Source organism: Engraulis encrasicolus, chromosome 1 (genome assembly GCF_034702125.1).
Source record: "Engraulis encrasicolus isolate BLACKSEA-1 chromosome 1, IST_EnEncr_1.0, whole genome shotgun sequence".
In the NCBI taxonomy this organism is placed as follows: Eukaryota; Metazoa; Chordata; class Actinopteri; order Clupeiformes; family Engraulidae; genus Engraulis; species Engraulis encrasicolus.
Genome location: NC_085857.1, coordinates 45988872 through 46014281, shown reverse-complemented (window position 1 = coordinate 46014281; position 25410 = coordinate 45988872). Strand labels below are relative to the sequence as shown.

The 25410-nt window shown below is 41.7% G+C and overlaps 1 long non-coding RNA gene across 2 annotated transcripts; it reads left to right on the top strand.

Annotated features, from left to right (window-relative positions):
• Nucleotides 1-1431: 1431 nt before the first annotated feature.
• LOC134436514 (uncharacterized) lies at nt 1432-2962 on the top strand. Of its 2 annotated transcripts, none has more exons than XR_010032231.1 (3): nt 1432-1569; nt 2014-2405; nt 2854-2962. It is a non-coding gene; the product is annotated as an uncharacterized LOC134436514 (long non-coding RNA). The 2 variants fall into 2 exon arrangements; XR_010032234.1 differs by lacking the exon at nt 2854-2962 and having other exon boundaries at nt 2014-2103; nt 2301-2620.
• The last annotated feature ends 22448 nt before the right edge of the window (nt 2963-25410 follow it).

The window sequence follows — 25410 nt, the reverse complement described above, 5'->3', positions numbered from 1 at the left end:
GCATTTCGCTGATGAACTAACGCTTAGACGTATTGCTAATGTATTTTACAGCGGCAAAAATGCATCTAGGCGACGTTGGCAAGACTGGTGTGCCGTCTGGGTATGTTGGTTTTCAGTGCTGGGCAGTAGCGAAGCGACTAGTTTAATTACATTCCCTAGGCCAGGGGTGCTCAATAGGTCGATCGCGATCGACCAGTCGATAGCGGAGGCAGTATTGGTAGATCGTAGGAGGACACTTAAAAAAAAAAAAAGTTCCCTATGGATACCCAGGATCTGACAGGCTAACTCCAGGCGTCTACACTGCCCTACACTGTATGGTATAGCCTACCATAAACACAACGACGTCTTCAGATAAGGAGGATAACTGTCAAGCGCCACACTCAAACTCTTCACAAGTCATAACATCGGAGCACAAAAAAATAGGACGGCACGAGACGTTTGCCGATACCGTGCGCTATATGTTCAGTTAGTAGCCAGCAGCGTCACCGTTCAAAAGCAACAGCCAGAGAAGAAAACAACCGCCCGAACACCGGCAATCCCCTGATTTCCCCCCCTTTTAAACAATGCTCTGAGAAGTGCAGGCAAGATGCAACTTGAGCGTGGAGTTGGCTACTTCGATTAGATTTCATAGGCACGCGTGCGAGGGGAGAGTGAATGATGTGTGCCTGTTTAACCTGAGTGCAGGCGCGTCTTTTCAAATGGTCTGTTCAGCGCGGCCGCTAGACAGAGAGCGCGATTTTCGGTCCATTCAGTAGATGTCTCCTTGTTTATTTTTTGGAACTAGGGATGTCTGTAACGTCCACGAAGACAATATCCACGTGAAAACGCCCGCAAACCGCTGTTCTGTCTACTTCTCACAGCGGCATTAAAAAAGTCCTCCACGAAATCCCAAACCAACAACCCTTCAAATAGGTGACAGCAAGCATGCACACATGAAATAACACTTCAGGGAGGGAGAAAATAGCTCTGCACTCATATTAAAGTGAAAAGGGGATTACATAAAATCTGTCCAAAAACCAAGAGGGCACATCAATAACTTCATTAATATTATGTTCATTTATGAAAATTACATTTATCATAAACTTGATAGCCTACTATGGTCTCCCTTTGTGATCAAAAACAGGCATAATTTACAGTAGGCCTAAATAAGGTCTGTATGAGGTTGTTATTCACCGCTGATTCACCTTTCATTATTATTGATGTGTAGGCCTATATAGGCCTACAAATACATTTTCATATTGTGTTAAAATTGCATTTCTAACAGCTGTATTTTCAAATGTTCTCCCCCGAACCCCCAGTAGATCACTTCCACACACCCATCTCAATAAGTAGCTCACATGTTGAAAAAGTCTGAGCACCCCTGTCCTAGTAGCTTGGTCGTAGCGTCACTATTATGTATCGAGTAACGTCTCTGTAGCTATTTTTCCTCAAGTAGCGACGTAGTCTACAAAAGCTACAATTTGTCCCGCATCGATGTTACTCAATGATTTTTGTTTTACTTTCTCTATCCTGAAACCTAGGCAGTCACACAGGGGTTCCAAGACCCACCTGCGTGAAATCAAGTCAAAGGTGGGATATAATTTAGTTCCATGCTACTTTGAAACACCTTGCCCTTTCAGCAAACCGACCGATTCTTCCTTGTTGCGTTCTATATTATGAAAGCTAACCGTGAGTAGTTCTGGCGGCAGCTCTCAGTAACGAGAGCTCAATGTATCAGCGCGAGCTCAATGTCAACCAGAGTGGTCAAGTTGAGCACGCCACCCCGACATCAATGTGAAATACCCTGGCATTTGCAACCTGTCCTTAAAAAGTATGGGTCCTCAAAACAGCACTTGTTGCACAAATAAGTGTAGCTGGCCTCTTCAAGAAATTGAAATGATGCATGTTCACTTTTTCTTATTGTTTCATGTGGAGGTCTACTGACATTGTCTAAATAATGTAGGATAGTTTATGTCCATGTATTATATTAGGACCCAAGGTTAATGGGTTATTTTATTTACCATGTTTTCACAGGCTGCTGTCTCATAATATGGCGAAGACGAGTCACTTGAAGGCCTAACTGCTCTTATGAGGAGCAGTCTCGCCATAGAAGACTGAAAGAATGTAAGATTAACTTCTTTGTGACCAATATGACTTGCTCATTGATACATTTGCTATGTCAATATGAGGTGCATGGCGAAGTATTTAATTTATTTGTCTCGCTTCTAGAAGCTGTAGAAACAACAGGGTGTTCTTTTTCAGGGTATTCTTTTTTATAGAACTGGACAGGTCATTTATTCGTTCCCTTTGTTTTTTTGTAGTGTCCTGCAGGATGCTGTGTCCTGCAATCCTGTGTGCTGTGCTACAGACGCGTGTGGAGGTCAACCCAAAATGGGCACAGTCTCACCACAGAAGAGTGAAAGAGGGTAAGCTTAACCTATAGCCTACGTCAGGGTTGGGGAACTTTTCTCATTCGAAGGGCCACTTCAAATTCATCCGAGGGGCCGTAAAAGTCCTCCAAGGGCCGTACTATGAACACAAACCAGGATTTTCCCTTTCACTTTAGGCCTATATTGAAGGCAGCCACATTTAAACAAACACCACCTTCTTCAGGTTCCCTGAATATAACTTAATTGTATTGCAAATGTATTTTCTAAGATTCCTTTACAACATATTTCATATTTCATGTGAAGCTGAATAGCATTAAAAATATATCGGGGGCTGGATAAAACTGCCCCAAGGGTCGCAAACGGCCCTAGACACATAGGTTCCCCACCCCTGACCTACATTGTCAATATGACTTGTGCTACTTTATAGATAAGTTGTCAATGCTGTGCATTGCTATGTTTTGATTTATTTTCTTACATCCTACAGATCCTGGCAGGGAGACGGTAGTGTCCTGCAGGATGGTGATGGGCCAATCTTACAAGAGACCACAGAACACTGATATAGTGTAAGATTATCCCTGTTGGGCTCAATAGGTCTTGCTTATTGACATATTTGCTATGTCAATATGAGGTGTATGGCGAAGTATTTATTTATTTGTCTCGCTTCTAGGAACTATAGAAACAACAGAGTGCCTGCTGCAGTATGACGAGGACGCCTTGAGCAAACGGCTCCAATAGACCCAGGTCCAGTGTCTTGGCAGGGTGAAATGGCACTGATATGGGTATGTACTGATATCAGTTAAAATGAATGAATTAATTCTCATATCTGAATAATGTGAACACTGGATTTACCACACACACACACACACACACACACACACACACACACACACACACACACACACCCTATGCCTAGATGATTTGGACCCAAGGTTACTTTTACCACATTTCTGGCACATCAATTTTCATTTGTTTAAAAAAGTGAAAGTGAAAGCTCATTGGGATACTCCAACTCCCACTGTCATTGTGACACAGCACACAAGTGAACACTGCACACTGCACACAACGAAATTGCATTTTTGCCTCACCCGTGCAAGGGGGCAGCCCTCAGTGGCGCCCCATGGGGAGCAGTGCGGTGGGACGGTACCATGCTCAGGGTACCTCAGTCATGGAGGAGGATGGGGGAGAGCACTGGTTGATTACTCCCCCCACCAACCTGGCGGGTCGGGAGTCGAACTGGCAACCTCTGGGATGCAAGTCTGACGCCCTAACCGCTCACCCATGACTGCCCATAACTGGTCAGATCATTTATTCATTCCCCCTTTTTTTTTTTGTAGTGTCCTGCAGGATGCTGTGTCCTGCAATCCTGTGTGCTGTGCTGCAGACGCATCTGGAAGCCAACCCGAAATAAGCAGTCTCTCCACAGAGGAGTGAAAGAGGGTAAGCTTAACCTATAGCCTACGTCAGTGGTGGGGAACCTTTCTCATTCGAAGGGCCAATTCAAATTCATCCGAGGGGCCGTAAAAGTCCTCCAAGGGCCGTACTATGAACACAAACCAGGATTTTCCCCTTCACTTTAGACCTATATTGAAGGCAGCCACATTTAAACAAACACCACCTTCTTCAGCTTCCCTGAATATAACTTAATTGTATTGCAAATGTATTTTCTAAGATTCCTTTACAAAATATGTCATATTTCATGTGAAGCTGAATAACATTAAAATTATATCGGGGGCCAGATAAAACGGCCTCAAGGGTCGCAAACAGCCCTCAAGACATAGGTTCCCCACCCCTGGCCTACATTGGCAATATGACTTGTGCTACTTTATAGATAAGTTGTCAATGCTGTGCATTGCTATGTTTTGATTTATTTTCTTACATCCTACAGATCCTGGCAGGGAGACATAGTGCATGAGACCATAGAAGACTGAAATAGTGTAAGATTATCCCTGTTGGGCTCAATATGACTTGCTTATTGATATATTGATATATTTGCTATGTCAATATGAGGTGCATGGCGAAGTATTTATTTATTTGTTGTTTCTACAGCTCCCAGAAGTGAGACTGAGTGCCTGTTGCAGTATGACGAGGACACAGTGACCAGAGACCTTCAGTAGACCCTGCTGGCATGATTGGCGGCTGAAGAACATGAAATCAACAGCAATGTTTATAATGTTGTACATACCTGTATAGTCTGTATTAAAATGCAGTACCTGTACTATTTTTCCTCTTACTTTCATATTTACCACGCATTTACTATGAATTGACAGCTTTTACTCAAATTCATTTTTGTATGTGCCCTGACTAAAACTATCCTTACACCTAACCTGTCAGAGGTGTAACAACAACCTGCTCTTAGCAATGTGGCAGCAGTCTACTTGGATGCAGCGGGGAACATACAGTCCCAGGAAAAAGTTTGTACACCCTTTGAAATTTCTTACATTTCTGTCAAAATTGATCATAAAACATGGTCTGATCTTCCTGGAAATCTCAAGAAGGAACAATCAGAGTCTGCTTTAATTAATTCCACCCAAACATTTACATGTTATCATATTTTTATTGGTCATAAGGCCATAACATTCACAGGAGAGCTGGGCATAAGTAAGTACACCCTTGCATTAAGTAGGTTTTAACCCTCAGTTAGTTGCAATATCATCAACTGGACTTGTCCTGTAGTTGCAGATCAGATTAACAAAACAATCTGTTTGTATCTTGTCTCCCTCTTCTTTAGAGAACTGCCTCTCGTCAGCAAGGTTTGTGGGAGGTCTGGAGTGCATAGCTTTCTTGACTTCATGCCATATAATCTCAATTGTTTTTTGTCAGGGCTTTGACTGGGCTATTTCAGAATGTGTATTTCATTATTATGAAGCCATTCTAAAGTCGATTTGCTTCTAAAGTATGGGTTGTTGTCACATTTCAGGACCCAGACTCTTGTGTGCTTCAACTGTGTGACAGACTTCCTCACGTTTTTTTCTGTAAAATATCACAAGGTAGCCGCATATAATGATGCTCCCGCCACCATACTCAGAGGAGGAGATGTAACCAAGAATAGCTAAAAATGGGATTCATTCTGACAATCTAAAATTAATGGGGTTTCTCTCCAAAAAAATATTGCTGCACCTTTGAGGTTTGCGAAAAAGCATTTATATGCTTCATAGAATTACTGCAAAATATTCTGTAGACCACAGTGCAGCCTATAATGATGTGAATATAATGATGTGAATATACAAAGTAAAATCAACCTAGGTATATTAGTAATAATAATTTTTGCATAATTATACGGACCTACTGTATACGGTCTGCATAAATTAATCCAACGTGACCAATAGAAGGTCGTAGCTGCCGACCCTGCTAACCAGTAGCACAGCTCTTTTACTTTGAGTCACGTGTCTTTTTCGTCCAATAAGAGCAAGGCTAGTCCACGTTCCGGGCTGGCTGTCATTGCCTTTCATGTGGTAATCGTTGGGCCATTAACACCCTGCTGTGAGACCTGTCCGCGGCTCTGATTCGCTTCCGGGCGATTTACTCGTCATCAAAACTATTAGTTTCGCATTCTCTCAAGCGCTCAAAATCAGACGAAAGTTAGGCAATTCCGTGGACGATTAGGGACGAGTTCATTGTCACAAATCCCCCTTTTCGTGCTGTGTGTGTTCATTTAGGTTAGCCGATGTAGCATGCAAGTCAATGAGACATTTGGTTTTTCACCCATAAAGGGGCGTAACGCAAATTTAAGAGCAAAATCCCCGGATGGCCGTTCATGAGTATGGTTATCACCCACACACACACACACGCAGGGCACTCCTTCTCTCTCACACTCCCTCCTCCTCCATTGCTTAGACTGCACGGATGTCTTATCAAAAATCTTAAGCGCCTGTCAAAACCAAAACCAATGTCTGTGTATGTTGATATTAGTTTCTAAACAATCGAGAGGCAGCCATGCATACAACAGCGCGCGCGCAAACTCACACACACACACACAGAAAGGGCACCGCTTCTCTCTCACTCCCTCCTTCGTTTCATCGGCTAAACAAACGACTCGTCAGAATATGATTCAACTAGTACACCTTTCGAAACAACAGTAAAACGTTGACAACACCACCCTTTCCTCTCACATTCTCTCTAGCCTAGGCTACCTGTTGATTCAGTTGAACTAATTGCGCAAGCTAAACGAAACGCTACTCAGCTTGTGGTTCTCAACAACTTCTACCTTTTAAAACAACAGTAAAACGTTAATCCCCCTTTTTACAACATGTGACTGTATCGAAGACCTGGGCACTTTTTAACTCGGCATTGTTGTGCAATACAAACGCCCATTGACACTTCTGCTCCATACGAAATTAGCCACAGAAGAAGGATCACAATGAGTGGAAGCATAACAGAGGAGTTACGTTGCCCACCTGACTGCTGTTCTCGTCGCTCATTGTCATGAATTTTCTTTTTCTTTTTGTCGTTTCCGCAGGGAAAATGTCGTTTCATGTTGGACGTTTCACGTTTTGTGTGACGGAATCAATAATAAACAATGAAATCAGTTCGCGTTTTTTTTTAAACTGTCAACGTCAGTGACGATCGCGGGCCTTACACTGAGAGCGTAGTGGGCGCGCCGGCTCTGCTGGTTTCCCCCCTCCCCATCCCACAACATCACTGAAGTACCCTGTCTGTGGTACAGCGTACCATGTGACTGCAGTAATCAGGTATTTGACAAGTGTAGGCAATAATTGAATCAAGGCATATCAGCCCATAGTATTCAGGTGAGGAGAGTCGCTGATTAACAGACTGATTGGAATGGGGCAACTTGTTGCTGGCAAGAAAGTTACAAGTTAGAATGTTTTATACTCACTATCATCACTTTCTTACATGGTGTAAAACTTAAGTTAAAAAAAAGAAAATATAACAAAGAGAAAACTAGATTGCATTTCCTCACAGAAAATGCTGGAGTATGCTTGCCCGTCTTGCATTCGTTGCCCTTCATGCACGCCTTGCCTTTCAAGCATGAATTGCCCTTCATGCATATGCTGCCCTTCATGCATACACAACATACAGCTAACCATCTGTACATGAGCTAACTTCCTGTTTGGTATGTATCATATTGGCAAAAACACATTTTCACTAACTGTAGCGCCCCCCAGTGGCCCTATTGCACTGAATTCGGTAGGTACCCTCTGGGTGTACTGGAGATCATATGTGGGAAATTTCGTTAAGATCTGTCAAGGCGTTGCTGAGATATGAGCTAACTTCCTGTTTTGACGGTACGTTTGCCTTTGTTGTCAATTTTGATTGGCTGCTGTGCGCCGATGCTTTCAGCTATTGCTCTGTAAATTTCAACATAGGTGCAGAATAGTCCATTGGTGGTCTGATAAAAGTTGTAAGACGAAAAGACAAAAATTGTGGGCGGAGCTTCATTTTTATTGATTTTTGCATATGTCAAAATGGCGGGAAATTCCTGATTGTAAATATGACATCATAGTATGCGTTGGATTCGGCTTGACCCAAGGATTTCAGCGATACCAAGCGTTTGATGAATTGATGTCAATACAGGCCAATATGGCCAAAAACACATTTTAGCTTATTGTAGCGCCCCCTAGTGGCGCAATTACACGAAAATTGTTATGTTCCCTCTGGGGATAGTCTTGATGATGTATATAAAGTTGGGTTCTGATACAAGTAACCGTTGCCGAGATATGAGCTCACTTCCTGTTTGGCGTCTTCGCCGCCAACTTTGATTGGCTCCTGTTTAAAGACGGTTTGATCAATCGTTCCAGGACCTTTAGGGTAGATGTATCTTAGCCTAAAGATGCCCTCTTCGAATTTTCGTGACGATCGGTTAAAATTTGTGGGCGGGGCGTCATTTTTATTGATTTTCGCAAAATTCAAAATGGCGGAAAAACTTTCCAGGCGGAAAATGACGTCATAGGGTGCATTGGATTCGGCTTGGCCCAAGGATTCCAGGGATACCGGAACGAACGGTTCAAAAGTTAGAGCATGTAATGTACTTGCAACTTTGACCTGCTGGTGGCGCTAGAGAGTTTGAGGTACCCGTGTGAAAAATACAAAACCTGGTCGTCTTATCAAGCCGAACGTTTCGGTATTTGAACGGATTTTCTACCTTGAGCGGTTCTTCAAAACGAATGGATTGTAGACGGAAGGAGAAAATTAATAATAATAAAAAGGGGAAATGGGTCGAATAACAATAGTAGGCTTGCCTATGGGGCGCCGTTTGTAAAGCTGACTGTGCTGAAAATTTCAGCAACATTTTGTCACATTTATCTTAAAACAGTGTTATAAAAATGGTGTGAATTTTTCAGACTGCCCTTTTTACACATTTAGAACAATAAATGTTAAATCTAAATAATGTATCCAAATGTTAAATATAAATGCAAATAATATATAAAAATGTTAAATCTAAATGTCAAATCTAAATAATACATCTAAATGTAAATATTAAATATAAATCTAAATCTAAATATTCAATCTAAATGCTTAATCTAAATGTTAAATCTAAATATTCAATCTAAATGCTTAATCTAAATGCTAAATCTAAATCTAAATGTTAAATCTAAAAGTTATACCTAAATGTTAAATCTAAATGTTAAATCTTAATGTTGAATCTAAATCTAAATCTAAATAATAGGCCTATATCTAAATGTTAAATCTAAATAATAAATCTAAATGTTGAATCTAAATCTAAATCTAAATAATAGGCCTATATCTAAATGTTACATCTAAATAATAAATCTAAATGTTTATATAAACTTAAATCTAAATGTGAAATCTAAATCTAAATGTTACATCTAAATGTTAAATCTAAGCCTAAATGTTAAATCTATATCTTACATCTAAATATTTAGATTTAGATTTAACATTTAGATTTAACATTTAGACAAGTTAAGTTACAAACACAAAAATGTTTAATCTAAATGTTAAATCTAAATGTTAAATCTAAATATTTATATTTAACATTTAGATTCGACATTTAGATTTAATATTTAGATTTAACATTCAGGTTTAGATTTAACATTTAGATTTAAATTCCACATTTAGATTTAAGTTTATATTTAACATTTAAATTTAGATTTATTATTTAGATTTGACATTTAGATTTAACATTTAGATATATTATTTAGATTCAGATTTAACATTTAGATGTAATACTTAGATTTAACATTTACATTTAGATTTAACATTTAGATATAACATTCAGATTTAACATTTAGATTTAACATCTAGATTCAATATTTAGATTTAACATTTAGATGTAAGATTTATATTTAACATTTAGATTTAGATTTATTATTTAGATTTGACATTTAGATTGAACATTTTTATATATTATTTAGATTTATATTTAAAGGGACACTGTGTGAGACTTTTAGTTGTTTATTTCCAGAATTGGAAATTCCAGAACTGCCCATTCACTAATGTTACCTTTTTCATGAACCACCATCAAATTCTAGGAATGCATATGACTGGAAAAAATTGCACTTTTCATAACTGAAAAGGGGGATCTTCTCCATTGTCCGCCATTTTGAATTTCCAAAAATAGCCATTTTTAGCTGCGTAAATGACTGTACTTGGACCACACTAGAAAATATTTGTTTATTACTTAGTAGACTTTCATGTAAAGATCAAATTTGGCAATAGGCAGCCCAGTTTCAATGAGCAGCATAGTTGCAGTACCTTTTTTGACCATTTCCTGCACAGTGTCCCTTTAACATTTAGATACATTATTTAGATTTAACATTCATTGTTCTAAATGTGAAAAAAGGGGAGTCTGAAAAATTCACACCGCTTTTAAAACACTGTTTTAAGCTAAATGTGACAAAATGTTGATGGAATTTCAGCTAAATGTGACAAAATGTTGCTGAAATTTTCAGCACAGTCAGCTTTACAAACGGCGCCCCATACTTGCCGCATGGCAAGCATACTAATAAAGAATAGTCTACAAAATTCAGGTGCAATGTGCTATTCTTGTGTTTTCATTGACAATGAGGATTAACAATGTTGGGGAACATAGCAGGCTACATGTCACTCTCGGGCAGAAACTCCACTTTTATTATTTTATTATCTCCACAATTTTATTCATTTATAAATCACTATTTTCTAAATAAACATTTCAACATCAACGTTGGTTAGCCTATTAAATAGCCTAACTTATCAAATATATGTCCATGGAGACTCACCAGTAGAGCTGATTTATATTTTAATAACAGATATAGTAATACAAAAGAAGTGGAAATAGGAATGTGGACAAAACGACAAGACTATACTTTGTCGGAGAAAGCAACTCGCAACTGCAATCGTTTTACTCTTTCTGCCTACATCCGTAGTTTGTTATGGTGCCTTTTTTAAAGTCCCGGCGTGAAGACATGGGGGGTGAGGTCACGCCTCTTGACCAATCAGTGGGCTGGTTGTCAACATACTGTTCAGCTCACTTCAGCCAGCCAGCTGGCTTTAGAGCTGAGTTGAGCGCAAGTCGAAATGCAAAATGTTGGCGGCTGAGTTGAGCTGTACCGGGAAAATATGTGCAGTGGAAATGACCCACATGTGTGCTGATGTGACTACAGAGCTTAGCCGTACAGTCCATTCTCACTCCTGACCTCAAAGCAGTGCTTATGGCCTTGTGCTTCACTGATGCACCCCCTCCGTGGAGAAAACAATAGTTTCTTGAATGGTTTTCTTGAATGATGTACAGATGGTCCCCCTACAATGCACACCCTTTGCCGAGGTAATGCCACGTCATCTACCTCGGTACGTACCGGGCCTAGCTGCAATGTACCCAAACAACCGCCAGGTGGCACTTGGGAGCGCTCGCTATACTTGGGCCTTGCTCTTTCTGCGGGAAAGCGCCTCTCTCTCTCTCCCTCTCTCGCCCACACACACACAACGTAACTCTTTGCTCTCTTCGCAAGACCTTAATGCCAATTGACTCGTCTTTTTGGATACCAGCCAAACTCGCAAGCTAGACAGCCAATAGTTTCGATTGTGCTGTTTGGAGAGGACGCATTTAAACTGTTACAGTTTAGGCAGTATTTAAGCATAGGCTACACACATTTCAACTTTCACGTTGTGCGATGGGTGGGGGACAAGTTTGGAATCGCTATAAGTTAGAGATTTATTTAAGAACATAGGCTGGCAAGATGTAAATGACACGCACTGCTAGAGCAATATGAACCAATCTGGGGGTCATTTCTCGACAGTGCCTTTGCTAACGACGTTAGCCATTTTGTTCGTTCTTAAGACCAACGTTGTAACCAAGGTCTTAAGTCGCTCGTAAGACAGTCTTCCGGCTTGGTCTTGAGTTGGTCTTAAGTTGTTCTTAAGTTGTTCTTAAGTTGGTCTTGCTCCTGACATTTCAGCGTCTTGGGGCAGGTTCAGGCAGAGTTCAAGTGACAGTGATTGATTACTGCCACCAAGTGCACAAGCGTCTAACTTTTACCACACAAAATGTCCAATGATTAGACAATTTTAAATATATTTGGTTGTGTATGCCGTCTTCCTGCCAGCAAGTCCTTACGTCCAACGTAGGCCACAAGAAAAATAATTGCCATTAAGAGCATTGTGCCTGAAGATGTGCAGGAAGATTGAAAGGTGCGTCAAACACAGTAGGCTACACATGACATTATGAACGTCGTTAAATACCTGTGAAGACAATCATGCCCCCAAAATCCACCCCAATAACCAAATGTCGCTGTACATATCACTGCACAATAAAATCGCGCCAAATAACTTCGCAATGGCGTCAGCCACACGGTCCACTGTCACTGCGCACGAGGGAGAGGAGGCAGAGAGTTGCGAATATGCCCGAATTCAGCCTGGATGCGCGCGCGCGCGCGCACACACACACACACACACACACACACACACACACACACACACACACACACACACAAACGCACATATACAGGGGTGATAGTGAAAAAAAATCCTGAGCCTGAACTTTTTTCCTGGTCGGGGAGGGGGGGGCCGGGGGACGACGGGACATACTGCATATGAGACGTAATGTAGGCCTTATTATTATTCAAACACATTATTCAAACATTTAAGATAATGTTTTCATTTTTGCATTATTTCTATAGTGTTATTCACGAAAACACAGATCATTTCCCTGTTGGTAGGCTACAGCACTTGGCTGAAAGAAACTGACCACCACGTTCAATTCTAGCTGTAAAAACGAATACCAACGTATGCAGTTAGAAATGCATTCTAGGCTTGTGATGTTGCACTAAAGTTATTGAGGTGGGTATTGAACCAATGCAACATTTCAACACCAGAATGCATTTCTGAAAACATGGTGCATATTTTACCACATTGAATTAACTGAAAGCTACATATGTAGCAGCCATACCAAGACAGGTCAGTAGGAGGCAATACTACTCCAAAGTACAGTAACTACACTCTGTCCAAAATAGAGGAGGTGATTACCAATTAATTGAGCAATACTTTTAAATGACATGACATTTGCTGCAAGCTGATAAGTTTCATTTTCATTGGGACATTGCTCATATAACTTGTATAGGCTACTGGACATACGTTTAGATAGCCTACTCGTGGCCCCATGGTCTACCTATAACCACAGATTGTTTAAGGGCTGTGCTATAACCCCTGCCTTTCCGTTGTAGGGAAACGCCCTTTAATTACCGGTACATGATATTTAGGGCACAAGCGCATGATTGGCTACATGCAGGCCCACGTTCACATCGCATATTTCGACTCCACGGATGACAGAACCAGTGGTTATTACGGACAGGACAGTATATATAGCCTGTGTGACTACTGCGCGACTTTCGCATTGGGTTGTAGTCAATTAAAATACATGAAAATCACTCGCGTGTACACACGCCCATTACAATGTACGAGTTGAAAAGATAACAGAAAGCAACAAAAACAAAGACAGGACCGAATTAAGCTACATGAAAATAGCACAGGGCGTGAAGATAAGATGAACATTCACTGCATGTCTAGGTGACACCGTGGTGGCCACATGAACGCAAGCCAAGTATTTGAAGTTCATGAGAGTCTGATATTGATAATTGCCCCCTGCCCGAGAGTAGGGATTAAGTAGCCCCAGAGCGTGCAGACAATACAACCTGTGCATCGTGCGTGGAATAACTGGATTCGATTACGCAGAAGGGCTACGACAGGGAGCGCGCGAGAGAGAAAGGCTGTGTGAACCTGTGCGAGGCTGTTTGGGGGTTTTCACAGAGCGCGTTGGTTTAGTCAGCATAACTAATATAAACATCTCCCTGAAATCAGTTTGACACGTGGTTTGTCAGGAATGACGCAAAACACCATCCCTCAATCAACAGTAGACCAAAATCTACGAACTCAGCTCACACTAGCCTACAAGAGGTGTAGGCTAACTAGGCTTGCCAAACATTAGCGATCCAAGCATTCCATTGTCATTTGGACATGTCGCAATGGTAGCCGCTATTCCAATGCAGACCACATTTACGCACTACACCTAGAAAAAAAGTATCATGACGGGCATAGCATAGCCTACCGTTTTGAGCATACAGACTTTTTTTGAAAGAACGTCCATCTCCATCAAAGTTTGTCAACATTGCGCAGTCATTTAGCGCACATAAATGAGGAAAATAGACGAACCTATTTCAAACATATACTCTCACTGAGCCCGTTTATGCGCATCAATAAGCCGTTTATGGTCAGGTTTTTGGAGTAACCTGCGCAAGGCAAAATCATTCGGGCCCAAGCCAACATGCCACAGTGGGCAAATTAATAACTAAATGGCCTTACCTTCAAACGTTTTCTTGATCACAGAATTTCACTAGTATTCCACTGACATCCACACGGTTCAACACACCCATCACAACTAGCAAGCCATGTGGATTTGTGCTAACAATAGTTGCTATTTTTTATCGGAATCCAAATGGTCTAGACTTGGCCTATAGTACTTTCTTCCGTTTCTTCAGTATAACGAGATGCCATTTTTGGATTTGCCTCCGTCGACAGTGAAAATATCTGAGAAGGGTAACCAGTAGGGGCCTAGAACTCTCTTTACTGTGCATACTGACAGCCAATCTACTTCTCCTTTCACTAGAACTAGAAGACTGCCGCCAGTGATGTGGTGAGTGACTCAAGAGCAAGACGTAACAAATTGATACATTTTTCAGTAAGATGACGGGATGATACAATTATGGGCTGCTGCTCATTTGGGTTCCTTTCGCGTCTCTTACAACAGGCTGTTGCGCGCTCATTTATTTTCACCATACATTAATGAAGGCCTACGCGATAGTTTATTATTTTATTAATATTGGGGAAATTATTATTTTATTTTTTTCTACAGCCACGCTACGCCGGATTTCCGGCGCGGCGCCGGACTGCTATCACCCCTGAGAGAGAAAGAGAGAAAGAGAGAAAGAAAGAAAGAGAGAGAGAGAGGAGAGAGGAGAGAGAGAGACAGGAGAGAGAGAGAGAGAGAGAGAGATGAGTGGAAGTGGATATACTGTTGTGCAGATAAGGCACCTGCGCTTAATTTAAAATTCAGCCGAAATGGATATGTTACCAGTTACCACCAGCAAGTGAGAAATAGGATAGTATACATGCCATCACGCTTTCACCGGCCATTTCTGTGTAGTTATTTGGAGTGATTAAGCTACAGTGATATGTAGACTGACATTTGGTTATTGGGGATGGATTTCGGTGACATGATTGCGTTGACAAGTATTTAACGACTTTCATGGAGATGTCATGTGTACTGTGTTTGACGGACCCTCCGTGCATCATCCCTTCCTGCACATCTTTACGCGTAAAGGTCATAATGGCAATTATTTTTCTTGTAGCCTATTTTGCGCGTAAGGGCGTGCAGGCAGGAAGACGACATAAACAACCAAATATATATTTTAGAATGATCGATTCCTTTCAGTTATCATTTCAAACATCATTGAACTGTCCACTCTGCGTGGGGAAGGACCTCGCTGTTGTCTCGCACTTAAGAGTTCTTCTACATGCGTTCGGGTGTTGGCAGTGTCAGAGGCCAGCCCGAAGGCATCCCTTGGGGTTTACAGAGTTTAAGCTTAAAAAAATAGCCTACATCTGATCAACTACAGTAAGACTGAGCTTTCTCCAGCAAGCGCCTTGAGTCACTTCAAGTTAGAGATATGGGTAACAACGGTTAGACATATATTTGACCCACAACAGAGACCCAAAGACAGCGCGACAAGTGTGTGTGTGTGTGTGTGCGCGTGTGTGTGTGTGTCCATATTCTCAACCCTCTGCCTCCCGCAGAGTAACCAGGTGGCCGCGTAAAGTAGGCTAAATGTGCAAAGTAAAATGATCCCAATGTGATCTCGCATGCCTTTCAGAGTAGGCTATCCTCCCATTATTTCATAAAGCTGCATTTTGTCCAGGGTTGCGATGTACGTGGGTTGGAGTTCGTGTAGCGTAGTCTATAGACAACAATGACATAGTAGAAATGTTCACAATGTGTGCGCAATCCGACCACGTTGTGCGCGCATGGGTATTTGTTTCCCACTGCGACAACATATTGTGAAAATTAGAACTCAAGCGGACTCAGAGGAGAATATTATGGATGTTAGAGATTTAAAAGTCCATGCATACATTTATCCCTTCGGGTCTAGAATCATTGCTATTACCCTCCGGCAAGGCATGACAACCACTCATCCACCAACCACCGGTTTCTGAGAGAAGTTACTGAAGACTTATCGTAAATTGATTTAGCAAAACCGGAATAAAATATAAGACATTGTGACATGTAATGCATTATTTGGTTTCTGCTGTCGAATAGGGATGGTTTTGAGGGCACGGTTGTGTTGACAAAGATTTGTGGACTTTGATAGCGTTGTAATTATTGTATCTGACAGCCACGTGAATCATGACGCCGTCACTACTTTGATTGCGACCAATGCAGCCGAGCTGAGGCGAGACACTCCAAGCATTTCCGAAGACTTCCTCGTGTCTGAGAACGTACGTACGTACGTCCAAAGGTTGGTCGCGACTTCGGTCGGTCTTGCGTCTAAAGACCAACTGAAGACCAACTTAAGATCAACTCAAGAGCAACTTAAGACCAACTCAAGAGCAACTTACGACCAACTCAAGACCGACTTAAGACGGTTAGCAACGACAAGAATCGAGAAACGGAGTCCAGGTCGGCGTTGCTTTTAAGCAAAATACTTCCCTGATGACTACTTAAGTAAAATAAGCTGCATTTGTCTAATATTTGGAGACATCGCTATGCCCTTTCTGCGGGGAAGCGCCTCTTTCTCTCGCTCTCTCTCTCCCTCTCTCGCCCACACACACACGCGACGTAGCCTGTAACGTAACTCTTTCCACTCTTCGCAAGACCTAATGCCAATTGACTCGTCTTGTTGGATACCAGCCAAACTCACAAGCTAGATAGCCAATAGTTTTGATTGTGCTGCTTGGAGATGAGGCATTTAAACTGTTACAATTTAGGCAGCAAAGAGAAGACGGCGGTCTTCCCGGTGTAACACCCCAGCCGTTTTTTAATGGGAGCACATGAGATGACTATGATCCAACTTGTCTTGAGTACCGTCGTAGCACAACAAATCGTTATCGTCAACATAGCCTAGATAATTGGAAATTACAAAAATAGGCTACATTTTATAGACTTTGGCTATAGGCTAAGCCGACTTCTCTACCTGTTTGAATTAGTGCAGCCTTACAGGGAGGACGTTAATTTGGCATAGGTCAACTGCAAGAGACTACTAATTTGTGACTTGACGTGATGTGTGAATAATTAGGCTACGCTATGCAACAGGCATATTTAGCCGCACTCAGTCATTTGCTCATGGTATTGTGGTGGTGAATGTCCCGACCCCGTGTGTCCGCGTGCGTGCAGGGGTATAGCCTACATCAAGCGTGCCATCACCACCCGTCCCCCCGGACCGTTTTTTTTTTTCACTTCAAATCTTACCCGACACACACACACACACGCATGCGCAAACACACGCACACACATACCAGGCACGTGCACTCCAATACGGCAGGGGAGGCACGGCCTCACCAGCTCCAGATGAGAATGATGAGATGCAGTTAATGTGAATAATAGTAACAATAACAGCTATTGTTTTCGAGCATCTGCACCATAACTACCATTTGAGCAGTATTTAAACAGTTTCACTCATTTTCAATCATTTCCGTGGCCAAAATCGTAATATTTGCCCATTTCATGTCAAATTGCTCCGAATACGCTGAATTTGGGGCAACTCTGAACTGGCCTCACCCCGGATTGCGCAATCCCTCGTTAACAAAGTTGCGCGCATGCGCATTGTTGCTCGTTCTGTGAATGCAACCTGGTAATATTGTATTAAACGTTTTTATACACTTAATAGAAGTATGTATGGTGTGCCCTCATTTCCTGATATTTTTTAAATATTTTCTACGTGTGATTATCATTTCTTTACTCTGGACGCTTTGACATAACGCCCACTGAAATATACAATGGTGAGGCGAGCAGTAGCCTGGCCGCAGACTCCTTCTGGTGTTGAGTCTTGCTGGACAGTTACGTCATAGCGAATCTGAAGTTCACAATACAGTCAGTCGGTGTTGTTGGCTAGCTTGTTCACGTTGACTGCTACAAGTGGATTTCATAAGGAAACTAAGAGCATTCTCAAAGTTGGATTTCCAAGGGGAAAATATGTGATAAAGAAAAGAGGACCGACAGAGCTGAAGGGTTTTCTACTCAGGTGACCGGTCAGAATAACTACCCGATCATTTCAAAGTGAGTGGTACAACACTGCAGAAAATATTGTTGTTTCCCCTGTGTCTTGTTTGCAACCGGCGAGAATGTGTGGAAGACCATTCGCATGGGATTTTACGACTTAACAATTTACTAAGGACTAAGGAGCCTCACGAAACACAAATCCTCGCGGCTACTCATATTCAATGCCAAATTGCTTTGGACGTTTGGGGCGACGTTTGGGGCTTTGGATGAACAGCACCGGCTAAAGTAACGTTAGCATGCACAACGGCAAAGTGAAGGAAAAGAGCGGCGCATGGACCTGATGCACGAGTTCAGGTAGGACCAATTTCCTATGTGTCACGGAGAGAATCCGCCGTGATTCTTGTCCAGTGTGGTAGCTTTTGTGATGGGCACCGGATTCTCATGTGCCCGGTAACTTTTTGTAAACTGTTTTGAGTACAGGGTACCGTTGAGGTAAATCAAATATACCCGTGTAACTACAAGACTCTGATTTAATTCCAAGGTGTAGGCATAACAGAAATGACAGTCCCAAAATATTTGGTGACCATATCGAAGCGTGTGTAATATCTGTTTACGTTGACATTCGCTTCCTGCCACACCTTTGTCCCACATCGCTTGCTGTAGCCTCGTACAAGTAGATGTAGGCCTACATTTGCACGAGAATCCAGTTCGTATCACGAAAGCTATCACACCGGTTTGTTCGCCGTGGTGCTCAGTGGTCTATATGACACCATGTTTTGAATCCTGTGTGTCTTGAGCATCCGCCGTGATGCTCAGTCTACATTGCTGCTGCTGTGTGGTTTATGTGAGATCACTGTTTGAATCCTGTGTGTGTGTGTGTGTGTGAGAGCAGTGGGCTGTGAAGGAGCTTACACTCTCCACTACTCTCCCCTCACCTACCCTCCTCTCCTCTCCCCTCCCCTTCTCTCCTCTCCTCTTCTCTCCTCTCCACTACTCTCCTCTCCTCTGCTCTGCTGTCCAGATTGGTGCTGTGTGGTATATGTGAGACCACTGTTTGAATCCTGTGTGTGTGTGTGTGTGTGTGTGTGTGTGTGTGTGTGTGTGTGTGTGTGTGTGTGTGTGTGTGTGTGTGTGAGAGAGAGAGATCTAATAGCATTTTCTCTGCGGAAATGCAGTAAGCTTATGTCAAAATATGTAGGCCTACCTTATGTTAAGAAAGCTGCTATGACATATGGAACTTGTCGGTAGGCCTATTTGGCAATTATTTATTTGAAAATCTGATATTGAAAAAGTTGCCTCACCAGCCATAAATCCCAGCGCACGTTACTGACAGATACGCCGCTAATCGCTCTCCGTTCTCCGTCTCTCCATCTCTTTCTCATTGTTGCTATACGTGCATCTGGATAGGCAGTGTGGTCACCCAGCACATTTTCATACAAATGCTGTGTTTTTTTTAAATGAAATCTTTATTCAGTTATTTGTGAGCAGTCTCTGCTTTTCTCTTTCAATGTTGCATCACCGTGGACAAGTGTCTGCTCAAAAACTTAATGCAAAGCGGCTAAAATTTTCAGAACGTGTTGAACTTTTCAGAACATGAATGTTTGTCTGTGGGGGAGGGGGTGGGTTACAGCAGTGCAGTGCAGTGCACGGGACTCACTGCACAGCCTTTTGTGACATGTCGTGGCGTGGCCATGGTCGTGGCGCATTGAAAGGATGAAATGTTCACAAGCACCAATAAAAAAACCTGTCTTCAACCTATTAGTCCGTATCCTGAGGATATCCCTTCCTGACTTGAATAGGCTAGTGCAGAAATAATTAACAGTCATCACTTATAAGTTAGGGGCGGAATTGAGACGGTGAATGCAGGACAGAATAATAAAAACAAAACACCGTCGACTGGCGGTCTTGTTTAGGGATCACGCTTGTGTTATTATCAAATGCCCAATGTTACGTGCAACGCGCAATTGGCTGACTCTTTCCACTTGTAGCCTACTAAAACTGAGGGAGGGATCAACGTACAATGAGCTACACTGAAGCAGATTACTCTGCTTCGCAAAAAAAACCAGTGCACCAATAATACCCCGTCTTCAACCTACTATTTACTAGATATATAGGCTAGTAATAGTATTAAGTTGTGCTACCTTGTTTTTTTTGTGGTAGCGACAGTGTAGCCTACAGTAGATCGGGTAATAGCCTGCAATAGGGGAAGCGGCCAATGCGCCAGTTTTAAAGACAGAATGTCGTCGCCAAATGTAAAATCACCTCTCTCATGCTGACGTGACGGGGCACTACTTCATTAGGCTACAATGTTGTTCATGTCTGTTTGACTCACACACATATAGGTTCTATACGAGTGGTTCAATTTGTGTTTTTGTGCTCATCGCACAAATGAGACAGGCTTGCTTGATACACAAAGCAAGCGACATCGGTCCACTCAAAATGGTCCGAACTCCGCCGCTTGATTTCATGTCTCCTCAGTCTCTCCATTACGGTTTATTAGCCTACTCTGTTTTGCTATTTTCGTTATTCTTAGCCCTGGCGTTAGAGATGAAGCAACTGTGATCAGTGAGGTTGTGGAAACGGTTGAATAATGGTGGTCCTAAATTGGAAGCGGCCGATGCCAGTTTTGAAGACAGAATGTCGTGGCCAAATTTAAAATTCGATCTCTCTCATGCTGGCGTTACGGGACACACTTAATTACAATGGTGTTCCTGTCTGACTCGGTTTTAATTGTCTTTACCGGTTCAAATTGTAGGCATGCAAACTCTGTATCCTGAGGATACCCGTTCCTGACTTGAATAGTGCCGAAATAAATTAGGGGCGGATTGGGAGACGGTGAATGCAAGACAGAAAAAAAGTTGAGTTTAAATTCACGTGGTGGTCATGTTTAGGGCTCACACTTGTGTTATTCAAATGCCCTATCAAATACCCAATGCTAAATAAAACATGCAATTTGCTGACTGTATTTCTACTACTACTAAAACTTGGGGAGGGACAAGCACGGAAGCACAAACAGACGCACAAACACAGGCAGACGCTGCTCTGCAAAAGCAGTGCTATACTGCCCCCCGCATTCCGAATGGCCACAGGGTGTAATGACCACGGTACGCTGCCACGGTACGGTAATGTTGTGAGCAGATTGAAGTTACACCATCTGTACCTTTGCCCATTCAGCATCCTGACTAAAAATGAGAAAATGACATTTGAATTGCGCTTTTTTGAGATATTGAATAAACTTTTGTAGTCGATGGCTTCTTGCTGTCATCACGAAGCCACAAGCACGAGGGCGAACGGGAGTTAGGAAAATGGAGAGAATGTATTGTATAAAAGGGCTATGCATCACCCAAAATGTCTCTCTCTCTCTTTCTCTCTGTAAACAAGAACTCAAAACAAAACTATATACCTCTTTGAATGCATCAGGTCCATGTCAAACTCAAATATTGATGATCTTCGGATCATCAAGTGGTCGACAAACCCACACTCTCTTTCATAGAGCTCAATCTTGGAGTACAGGAAGTAGTATCCACGTTGCTTCACAGTCAGACAGCCATCTTTGTAGTCCATCTGATGGAGGAAGGCTTGCAAAACATCATGTACCCAATGGACTATTAGACTGTTGTTTGCCTCTGGACCATGAGAATCGCCTGGACAAGACATCAATATTGGTTATTGTCAGAGAGAAAAAATATATACAGCATATGACACTATGAAAAGAATATTTTATCTGTTAGTGTTTAAATGGGCAGTCATGGGTAAGCGGTTAGGGCATCAGACTTGTATCTAAAGGTTGTCGGTCCGACTCCCGACCCGCCAAGTAGTAATTAACTAGTGCTCTCCCCCATCCTCCTCCATGACTTAGGTACCCTGAGCATGGTACCGTACTGCCGCACTGCTCCCTTGGGGTGCCATTGGGGGCTGCCCCCTTGCACGAGTGAGGAATAAATGCAATTTCGTTGTGTACAGTGTGCAGTGAACACTTGTGTGCTATGGAGTTCTGTGTCACAATGACAATGGGAGTTAGTTTCCAAGTTGGGCTTTCACTTCACACAAATATAATAATTGTGTATGAATTCAAGAAAAGAAGAGGGTGAACAGGATTTCTGAATTCACTATGCCCTTATGGGTATTCAAAAAGATAAGTGACAAACTTTAAGAACACATCTTATCATCTTTGCATCTTATCATCCCGCTGCTGCTGCCCCTTTGCACAGGTGAGGCATACAGTATGTCTCATAAGTGAGTACACCCCACACATTTTTGCAGATTTGTAAGTTTTCATTGGACAACATTATCAACCAGCGAAATGTTGAGCAATTTGGGGATTGTTAAATGGTTATATAAATATATTTATGATTGTTGTCAACATGGCATGTTCGGTGTTAGCTAGCTAGCTGTATACCCATAACTAATACACGGCTGGATACCTAGCTCTGTGTAATTGACGACAGGTTGGCTAGCTGCTAGCTCGGTAGACTAGGTGTCATTCCCATCTATTTAGTAAGCGACTTACAGACTTTCAAAGCTCCCAAATGTCTCGTTTTTAATAACATGGATCTTATTAGAATTTGGGGCAGGCATATAATACAAGGCTGGATACCTAGCTCTGTGTTATTGACGACAGGTTAGCTAGCCACTAGCGAGGGCCTCTTTGTAGGTGAAGCGGCAACTTCCAGCCGTCGTAGCAGTGAATGCGTGTGATGACCACAGCCACAAACAAGTTTCCTAATAAATCGTGTTTTCACTTATACAGTTCAAAAATGCCTCGTTTTCAACCACATGGCCCTCCTTGATCAACCAGCGAAATGTTGAGCAATTTGGGGCTTGTTAAATGGTTATATTTATGATTGTTGTCAACATGGCATGTTCGGTGTTAGCTAGCTGTATACCCATAACTAATACACGGCTGGATACCTAGCTCTGTGTAATTGACGACAGGTTGGCTAGCCGCTAGCTCGGTAGACTAGGTGTCATTCCCATCTATTTAGTAAGCGACTTACAGACTTTCAAAGCTCCCAAATGTCTCGTTTTTAATGACATGGATCTTATTAGAATTTGGGGCAGGCATATAATACAAGGCTGGATACCAGTCTCTGTGTTATTGACGACAGGTTGGCTAGCCACTTGCTTGGTAGAAGGTGTCATTCCCATCTATTTAGTAAGCTACTCAAAGACTTTCAAAGCTCCCAAATGTCTCGTTTTTAATGGCATGTGTCTTCTTAGAAATTGGGGCAGCAATTTCATTCTACACCTACAGTAGTGGTCTGATAATAGCGTGTGACTATCTGGTTCTGTAAAATGCTCAACTTAGCTTACCGAGCTAGTTTAAAACATCGAATGATCAAATGGTAATGTGTTGAGATCTATTTGTGTCCGATAAGTTCATGGTGTATTATTACATCAATCCATGTCAGCCACGAAATGTATTATCATCCAGGCTTTTTAAATTAAGTAAACACTGTACGTAGCACGGACGGACACCATGCTTCTTCTTAGAAAGTTTCCTGTTTACTAGGTAGCCCGGCCCCCCTCGCGATTTGATTGGCCCTGTCATCGGATAACTTTCAGGCTTGCAAAACGGCCGGGGTCCGCTAGACTGCCCCCGGGAGCAAATTCAATTTGCGGTCGCTAGGGGCGTCTAGATTTCTAGGCTAGTATTGTGGTATACATAGTGTCATGGTTTGCATTTAATATTTTTTCCTTTCATGCAATTGTCATTGGTAACATTTGTAGTAAGACTAATGTACCTGCTTTGTTGTTATGACTCTTATTACAAAACGATTTTGAGAGACTTTTATTTTGACATGCGATTTGAGTAGGAAATCGCCTGAAGCTTAGTTACAGAAATCAGTTCGTCCGTGGCAGCAGTGGAGATGGCTGCCTTTGTCTTCCACTCCTCATTTTGACTACAGTTTGTGTCCATGTTTGTTCAAGCAACGTCTGTAAGTATTTGTTTATCATATTTCTAGCTTATTTCATGCAGATAATTCATATGTCAATGTTAGTAGATTAAAAATGCTTTTAAAAACAAACTATTTTCACAATGTCACAGGAAACACATGGTGTAGCTTAGCTTAGCAGTATTTCATGTCTATTCTTGTACATTTTCTGATGTATGTTTTTCATATGCTTGTATTTCAGTTTCACAACTTTATTCATTAAAATCACAAGAAAGAAACTACTTCTGTGGAGTTGATGAGTATCTGTTTAGCTGCTTGGATAGCTAACTCTTAGTGAGACCAAGACAACATGTATACCCATCCTCGGTAGTGTACTTCCCACTATCCATACAAAGAAGAATGAGCTTATACATATTGGGAGATATACATGACCATCTTCATGACGGTGGGAATATGGTCATTTTTCTATTGTACCACTTTATTTTTTTTTAAAACTTTATTGCCCATATCAAACTTCCAGGCAATACAAACACACATTCAATGCAACTCCCCCCCCCCCCCCCCCCCCCAAAAAAAAAAAAAAACAGACACAAAAACAAGTACAACAACTAAAATAACAAAATAAAAATAATAATACAAAAATAGACAAAAAAAAAGGGTCACCTGGTCATTAAATAGTATACAATATCACTTGGTTATACAAGGTCAAACTAGATTCATGATACCAAACTTCAATATCACAAAGGTTTTAATCTAATTTTAGTCCAAGGATTACTGGGGTCCATCTTCTTATGAATAGTGGTAGTTTGAACTGTAAAATAGCAGTCATATTTTCCATTGTTTTTATCTGTTTAATCTTCTGTAACCATTGAGCTTTTGTGGGTGTACATGTCTGCATCCAATTAACAGTAATCATTTTCTTCGCTGTCATTAACAGAATATGCAACATGTAGCACTGGTCCTTGGAAAGCAAATTCTCTGGAATTATCTCCAGCATAAAAATTAAAGGGTCCAGAGGAATGTCAACTCTGAAGACAGTGTCCAAATCTTCTTTAATGTTCTTCCAAAACGTTTGTATCGCTGGACAGTCCCAGAATATATGGGCGTGGTCCCCAACCATGCCACAGTTCCTGGGGGCAGTATTTGAAAACCTTGACACCTTAAGAGGTGTTCTGAAGAATCTCAATTTCACTTTCCAGTCAAATTCTTTCCACATTTGGCTCCCAATCCCTTTATGACTTGCTAAACAAGTTTTTTCCCACGCTTCATCTTCTATAATTGCATTAAGTTCTAATTCCCACTCACTTTTAATATGTAAGGTATTGTCTGAGGTGTCTGTCAAAAGACTTTTATAAATATACGACACTTGATGTTTTGATGAAACTTTATGTTGAGAAACCATGATAAAATAACTTTCAACTTCCATTGGATCTCTTTTTATATAATCCCAGTCGGAGTGTCTGGTGAGATAGCTTCGTATCTGCAT